Below are 8,193 nucleotides of genomic sequence, written 5' to 3'. Positions count from 1 at the left end.
TCAAATATGTTTCATACAAAAATTGTGTGAGAAAATACTCAAAAATAAAGCAATAAGATGCAGATTAATCACTTTTTACATTATAACCAATCATGGACTACTGCCCAGATTAACATGAAGAAAATAAAAACATGTCAAGGAATTAGTTTTTATTTTAAAGAATTTATATAAGAGAACACATATATCATTTTCTCGGAAGGGTAGTAAGTGGATATGCAAGTCCAAAGCACTTACTAGATTTACATTTTGAGAAATCTACTTCCGCTGTGCCAGAACCTTTCATTTAGAAAAGCATATGCTGGAAGTAGCTGCAGGCTGACGTCTATGGCCAGACCTTAGATGAACCTGTTGGGGCTCCCTGAGGACTGTTTGGAACTCACAGATCCAGATGCCAGATAATAACCTCAACCTCCGAGAGGAATATACAGAGAAGAAAAGATTGGGAGGAGTCATTATGAAACTTTTACAGATCTATTGAAGTGGCAAGATCATTGGGATTGGAAATTTGTTAGAAATGTAGCATGCTGTGTAGGCCAGGGGCAGACATTTTGTTCATTCCTCAGTTTGACTCACACCACACACAAGCTATCTTTGCTTCAATTTCTATGGACAGACGCACACACAGTGCAATCTCATTATGTCAACACAGACTCAGTCAGATGCCCGTCTCAAACAAGAACATCCAGGTTATCCTTGTGTCTAATCTACATCAGGAACGCTTGTGAATTTGCATGTTCTATTATCGCAATCCATCATTCTTTGGACAGTGTCAGTGCAAAGAAGAAAGAAAGAGACTAAGAAAAAATGCATTAGCCTTCCTTTGCAGAACCGTCCAGTGTTCGAGTAAATGTGAAACTATTTGACTCAAGCATTTAGCAAAAATTTCCCCGTCATTCTGCAACGCACTTTTTTATTATTATTAACAATGCCTTAACTCTTGCATTCCTCTGCCTTATCCGCCACACCAGATCTGAACAGTAATCACTGTCACCTTGAAAGTCAAGTGATGTACAAAATCAAAATAGTTCAATAGGATTAAGAGCACTTTGCGTTCTGAATACAGAAAGCAGATGATTGAAAGATTGCAGTCCTCATTCGTGATCTTACCTAATAGATACCTCTCAGACGAGACAGCATTTGCATACTACCATTGAGAGCGGCAGGTCTCTATCGATGCGTTCTAATCCCGTAACCAGGCTGCTCATCAGGGAACACCTTTCGTTCAAAGTCATCATAATAAATAATAGTCCATTGATTTGAATAATGCATGCAATTATTCTCCCGAAACATTCAAGGGTTGATTGCATTCTGTTTTTTTTTTTTATTCTCAATTGAGGTAACGTTGTAGATCAAGTGTGGTAAATAAAGCGAAAACATGAACTTGTAATGACGTTGTGCACTGCATTAGGCAGGCCAGTATTAAAAAGAACGGAAGGCGCTTTTATCAAAAATGGAACGTGCAGTCTGTACATTTTGTATTGTAAATTAGTTCAAAGATCCCTTTGGGTGAATTTGAAAAGGTTTATTTGTGTGGTTTTTTGAGGCATAATAGCATTAACTTTGCTCTGACCATGTCAGGCTATTATAATTATTCAGCAAGCATAGCAACAATCGGTGTTCAGGTCAGTAATCGTTTTTAATTTTAAACATTTAGTATCTTCTTTGTTAGGGATACATAGTTTTTGGTTTTGGGAGGATATGACACAGACCCAGGCAGAGCGTTTTCAAGTTGCACGCTATTTACAACTTTAGAATTGATAGAAAACGTTGGTGAATGATTGCACAAATCCCTGTTCAGCGAGAGCATTCCTGAATACACCCACATGCAGGCACACACACACATGCACACACAAAATGCACAGACATACTCTTCAATACTGCAGTGCCGTTCAAAATACCCTTTGTTTATGAGCCATATGTGTCCCTTTACTTTGTACTCTTGTAGAATGCCCTAACTCTTTGTTTGGTTTTCTTGAGGTGTCTTTTGTTTGTTAAGCCACAGATGAAGGCTGCAGCAAAATGGTATAAGAAAGGAGTCAAGGCTTTGTTTTCCTTTGGTGATCATTTGTATGAATGAGTATAATTATTTCTGAAGAAATGCAAAGACATGACTAGATTTAAACAGATTTACTGTTTGCTGCTAACCACTAGATTGTTTTCCCACCACATGTAACCGATACCCACACTCACATATTTCACAGACATACCTTCAACAGGCACATACACACACACAGAGCAATACAATTTGCCTTAAATATCTTGCGTTACACAACTTTACAGACTTTGAGTACAAGCAAAATGGGCTCACATCCACTATAACTGTAGCATAACGGATGAGGCACCAGTTCACTCAGTTATAATCAATCCACAGTACACCATAAAAAGATAAATGTTCTCCTTGTGGTCTCCTTTCACTCCCCAGGAAAAGTTTAGTGTTACACTCAGGGGTAAAGCATATCTCCCCACCCGACTGCAACTTTATCACCTCTTCCCTCTTCCACAACAAAAATAGCATCTCTGTTCCAAACTGGACTTTGCCATCATCTCTGGGTTTCGAGGTTGAAAACTGCACTTCATGCCAAAAAAGAGGACAGTGAAAATAGAGAAAAGAAGCAGCTGGCTTGGTGGTATAACGTAGGAGTGCATATTGTACTCTGGGTAGGCCATCCATCAGGGAGACTGCAGCTCCCAAAGGCTACCTTGTTGAGTGTGTTGCTGGTCCACTCTTCTGCACCATAATAGCCAGCACTGGTTCTTTGTAAGTAAAAGCAACACACTCGCCCTGTCCCTGGGTCCCTTTGGGATCACTTATGCTACACAGGTTTGGGACATTATACCTGAGCACCTAAAAATATTGCCCATAACGCCCAATATGTATGTGCAATATACCTTAACAAATATGGGCGAGAGGTACACGCTGTGTCACACTGTCCCAGATGTTGAGAACTACAATAACGTCTAAGCCAACTCAAATTGAATCTTGAATTATTATATCATTAAATACAATATACAAGATTTGATTTTAAGATTCAAATCATCCTAATTAGGATCCAGTAGCTGCTACAAAGTCAACAGCTCCTCTTTATGGGGTCACACAAAACATAATAATACACGACATTAATGAACAAGGACAATATAATGGAAAAAAAAGTATGAAAGCATTCAAAAGAAAAAAAACAAGAGGTATACATAGAATACCATAGTAAAAGGATAGGAGTCTTAGACTAATATGTCATAGGGCCCTATTTTAACAGTCTGAAATGCAAGTGAGAAGCGTCAAACGCAAGTAGCTTGGTGGGCGGTTCTATGGCGATGTTGCTATTATACCGGCGGATAAATGACTCTTGCACCCGACGCAAATCTAAAAAGGGTTGCCCTGAAGTAACCTAATAACCCGTAGGTGTGGTTTGGGCGTAACATGTAATAAACCAATGAGAGTGCCATCTCCCATCCCCTTTAAGAGCCATGAGCGCATTTTAATCTGACGAGTTGATATTTTAACAGCGCGTCTGCAGTCTCCGATGAGACAGATGCATGAAAACATGAATTTTAAACTTCAAATGGCTCAGTTTATGGCCAAATTGGCCTAATTCACACATGGAAAAGCGTTTTCTTCCACAACTTCAGAAATAGCAAGAAGCAAAATGTATGTGCAAGGTGCACAAGTAACATTATGCATGCACCCTTAAAATAGGATCTGAACAATGCGCCTCTGACTTTAAACCAGGTATTTCCTGGTTTGTGGCGGAATTGCAAAATTGCAACCGGGAACGTTTTTGCCAGAACAAGCCTCCTCCTTTCGCTGAACCGCCCCTTGGGGTGCAAGATCATCCCCTAATTTAGCGACGTGTGCCTGTGGTGGGCAAAGAATGCTCTGCGCCAGTTGCAAACTAGCAACGACACATGTGCCGGTGTAGAAAGTCAATTGCGCTGGATGCAAGATAGGGCCCATAGTCTGACTCTGTATTCATTTTATTTCGTTTTAGTTCTCCACCTTTCCACAAGATGTCCTTAGACTTTTCCCCTCTCTTCACATATCCTGCCGACAATAACTTCATTCCCCTCACCTGAGCGTCCTTGTCAATCATCCACCTCATTCCCTGATCAATATCTCCCCATAAGAGCTCATTTCCTTTGTTCACTTTGCGGTTTCTTGTATTTGTCATGTCCCCTTTTGGTTCTCCATTTTTCGTTCCGACAGAATGAACTGACCACAGCCATGGATCCAGCAGGCATATTGATGGATGATGAACTCTATGATTTATCATATACTCTCCTGTGCATCCAGGGTGTTTGGAGGAAGGCCCATACTCGTGAGTGCAAGGAGGCTGCGATGAGAATGGCACACAAGGAAGTGTCTGCTAAGCCTGGCCTGAGGAATATGTTACCTGGCCGGGCAAAGGATTTCCTCAACAACCCTGTTGCTCAGTCAGATTCCCGGCCTGCTAGCCCCCAGAATGTTAGCCCCAAGAAAGCTAGCTTTGAGCATGTTAACCCCAAGCATGCTAGCCTCCAGCCTTTACCACTACCTGCCGATCCTTATTCTGTGTTTCCTGAACCCAAGAAACATCTATTGGAACCTGATGTCCAGCAGACTCCTTTTGCAGGGACTCGCCTGGCCATTTTCAGGGGGAAACATGTCGTCTCAAGAGGAAGGCCTGTTGATCATGGCTCCCGACTCCCTTTACAGACGCAGCCGCCCAGAGATGCAGCCTCCTAAACGGTTCCGCCTATGCCTCCTGAATGACTCCTACATCGCCGACCTCCTAAAAGGCCCTGCCTACGTCGCCCGTTAGTGTTTTTCTTGGTTCTGGAACTGGAGATCTCTGAGATTCTTGATGAAAAGCCTTGTTTTATTTTTATATTTCCTAGAATATGTTATGTTTCCCGTTCATGCATGACGCCATTCAAGAATGTTACATCATTTTGAGTGTAATTGCCGGTAAAGGCTGCATGTACGAAACAGTGCCTCCTTGAGAGCCGTCAAGAAAATTACCCCTCATGTGTGTTGAGACTTCAGTGTAGCTTTTTATGTGAAAATTAAATCTGCATTTGCAATAAGATGTACTTGAGTGGAATAAAGAAATGGCGTTCTGCCATGCTTTAACCCATGTCTTGGCTGTCTCATGAATTCTGATCATCACTCATTCAACTGTCAAATTAATTGGTTTCAAACTTAACAGGTAGCTGCATTGTGCATAGACCGTTATTGAGGGCAATGTTCATGGCATACTGCACATGTATAAGGAATGGAGAACCATGAATAGTTTAATTTATGAAGAACTATCGCAATTATGACCACGACTATGACTATGGCATACTAGACAATAGTCTAGTATGCTTTTACATTATTCTACCATTTCAAAGTAAGCTACCCATAAATGAAACGCTGTCTTAACACTTTTGAACAATTTGGCTAGGCTGAAACAAGCATGGGATCAGAAAACCTACACCATTCATGGAGGCCCAGAAAGACTTTGGCGTAAGCTAGAAACGTCTTTACTTTAACATATATAGTGGCACATTAAAGATGACAATTATCGATTTGGAATTTAGCCACACAGGAATATATTTGTTATTTAGGCAACGACGAAAAAAAGAATATATAAGACACCGTGGGCCCTTCTCAATACCAAGTACACTATGTTTGGACTTGTGTACTTGGTAGTTTGGCCTTGGCAGGTTCGACTCGGAAGCACAAACTCTGGAGGAATATATTGTCATTCTGCAACTAGGACACGTCCCCATCTGGGCTTTTTATCTTCACACAATAAAATGAAACATAAAACACAAGCCTGTCCTCTTTTCTCTGTAGCTTTGTTCTGTTGCATACATGTAAAAGAGGCAAGTGGAAAGTTGTATTAGCTATGTACACGCTACATGCAATCTAGATTTGATGAGAAATACCATTGTTATGATTCTAGTGGTCCTAGACCTTGCATTTCTTTTATTCAACATGATTCGCAGCATTACACAAAGCAGTGTAAACTGGAACACCGTGGGCGTTATGTATCCGTCCAACCGTGGATGTGTTACAAATCGGAAACCTGTATGTGTGCGCACAGGAACTCCCAACTACGTTTAAACATGCTGAGACGGTTGTGAGTGGATTGCTTTGTGTCAACCTACAAGTCGTTTAATCTATAAATTCTAAACTTAAAATCGTTTGTAGAACCTAGATTTGTCTCTCATTTCAAAAGGGCCATAGTAAACTATATCATTCATAGCTCTTTTACGATTACAATTGAAATCAAATACAAATACACTTTATTCATATCCATATAACCGTGGGCAGGGGTTGACACCTGCTATTTTATATTTCCTTTTTTTAAACGACTAATAGCATGTGAATTGTTTTCCGAGTTGAATTCTAAGATGACAGCGCTGTACCCTTTGTACTTTTACCCGCCACTTACCCTCTCTTCCTCCTGCCTGACCCATCGTCCTCATCATCATCATCATCATCATCATCATCATCATCATCATCATCATCATCATCATCAACCCCATCATCCTCATTATTATCCTCCTCCTGCCACGTGCGCCCCTCAAACACCATTTAACTTCAGGGGATTTGACAGTGTTTACACGTTCAGTGAACCGCGGCGGCGGCGGCGGCGGCGGCGGCGGCGGCGGCGGCGGCGGCGGCGGCGGCGACGATGAAATATTTCAATAACCTCTCACAGTCACGGCAAAGGTCCCAGAGTGGAGCACATCTGCATATCAGGGGATGAGATCTGAGTTGTCAAACCAGGTTCATAGAAGAAGAAAAAAAACATTGATTATATGCATTGCGTGTGTGTGTGTGTGTGTGTGTGTGTGTGTGTGTGTGTGTGTGTGTGTGTGTGTGTGTGTGTGTGTGTGTGTGTGTGTGTGTATCTCGCTCCAGTGTGCGTCTTTCTATTCGTTGGCGGGACAATGGAACGGAGCTTGTGTGAAGCCATCATCAAACGCTAAGAACCTGAGTTATTTTTTTTCTACATCTACAGAGGGGGGCCTGTGATAGTGGAACACGGGTTTATTGTCGCACTGTGCAGAACACACCCAGGCCAAAGAACTCATGAATATCTCCTTTGTTAAGATATTATACATGTTCCATTATTCAGCAGATGAATTATTAAAATCCAGTGATATATGTTCTTCACAGCACCGCTCTTATACTTTGTGATAAAATAAATGGGAATGTAAGAACACCCTTCTCTGCCTGGATTGTAAAACCCCAAAAAGCTGATAGAGCTGATACTTGTGGGACCTTTCCCACAGTGGCATTGTAGACACTGCTTTATAGTTGTGGTAGGGGTTGGCTGGTACCGTTGCTAGGGGCCAGACTTTAATGACTACTTTCTCGAAAAAGGTGTGGCGAGGCATGGTATATGTGTATCCATAGTAGGATTCTTGATTACCTAATAATCATACCTGTCAAAGCACTGGGGTGTTAGACAAACATTTACAATGTCTTAATTACCTTTATATAATCGTTACCAGCATTCAATTAATTAACTTAATTAATGAAAAACTTGAGCTTATTTTTTTTTTACCATTATTCCTTTTTGTTCTCCCTCCATCCATCTTTTTCTCTCCCTAACTCGGTCTCCTAGGCATGTTATTCTCATATCTTGTTGAAGATACCACTTATTATGTAACTTGCTGTTTGTGTGTTTGTGTATGTGTTTTGGGTGTTTGTGAACATGCATGTGCACGTGCACGTGCACACGCATGTATGTGTACCTTGTCTTCTCTTCCATCAACATTCAAGTACTTCAAATATGTTTGCAGGTGTTTCTTTTACCAACATGTATTTGTCTTCGTGGTGTGGATGTGCAGCCATGTCGGCTGGTCTCTTCTTGGAATCGTGAGACAGGGACCAGGGTGAGTTATTGTCATCCAAGGCTCTGGCCCTCAATTTGTCCCATGTTTATATGGCCATACCAAACTTGTTAAGAGACAACCTTCTGGAACAAATGTACTGGGGAGAGGTTTTTTTGAAGCCTGAACAATCTATATCTGGCTGATAAATATAAATAAATAATTGAATGATTAATATAGGGATAATGCCATCCATAAAAAGGGATAAACTGTCAGTTTTTCCACAACTTTTCTATACAAACTTTATGAGTTTCCTCCGCCGCAAAAAATTAGCCACTGACATTCAGCTGTTAATTAACAATTAAGGCAGTTAATTAAAGTCGATCT

This window comes from Gadus morhua, chromosome 13 (genome assembly GCF_902167405.1).
Source record: "Gadus morhua chromosome 13, gadMor3.0, whole genome shotgun sequence".
Classification (NCBI taxonomy): Eukaryota; Metazoa; Chordata; class Actinopteri; order Gadiformes; family Gadidae; genus Gadus; species Gadus morhua.
The sequence above is the reverse complement of the archived record's forward strand: the minus strand, read 5'-3'. Positions refer to the sequence as shown.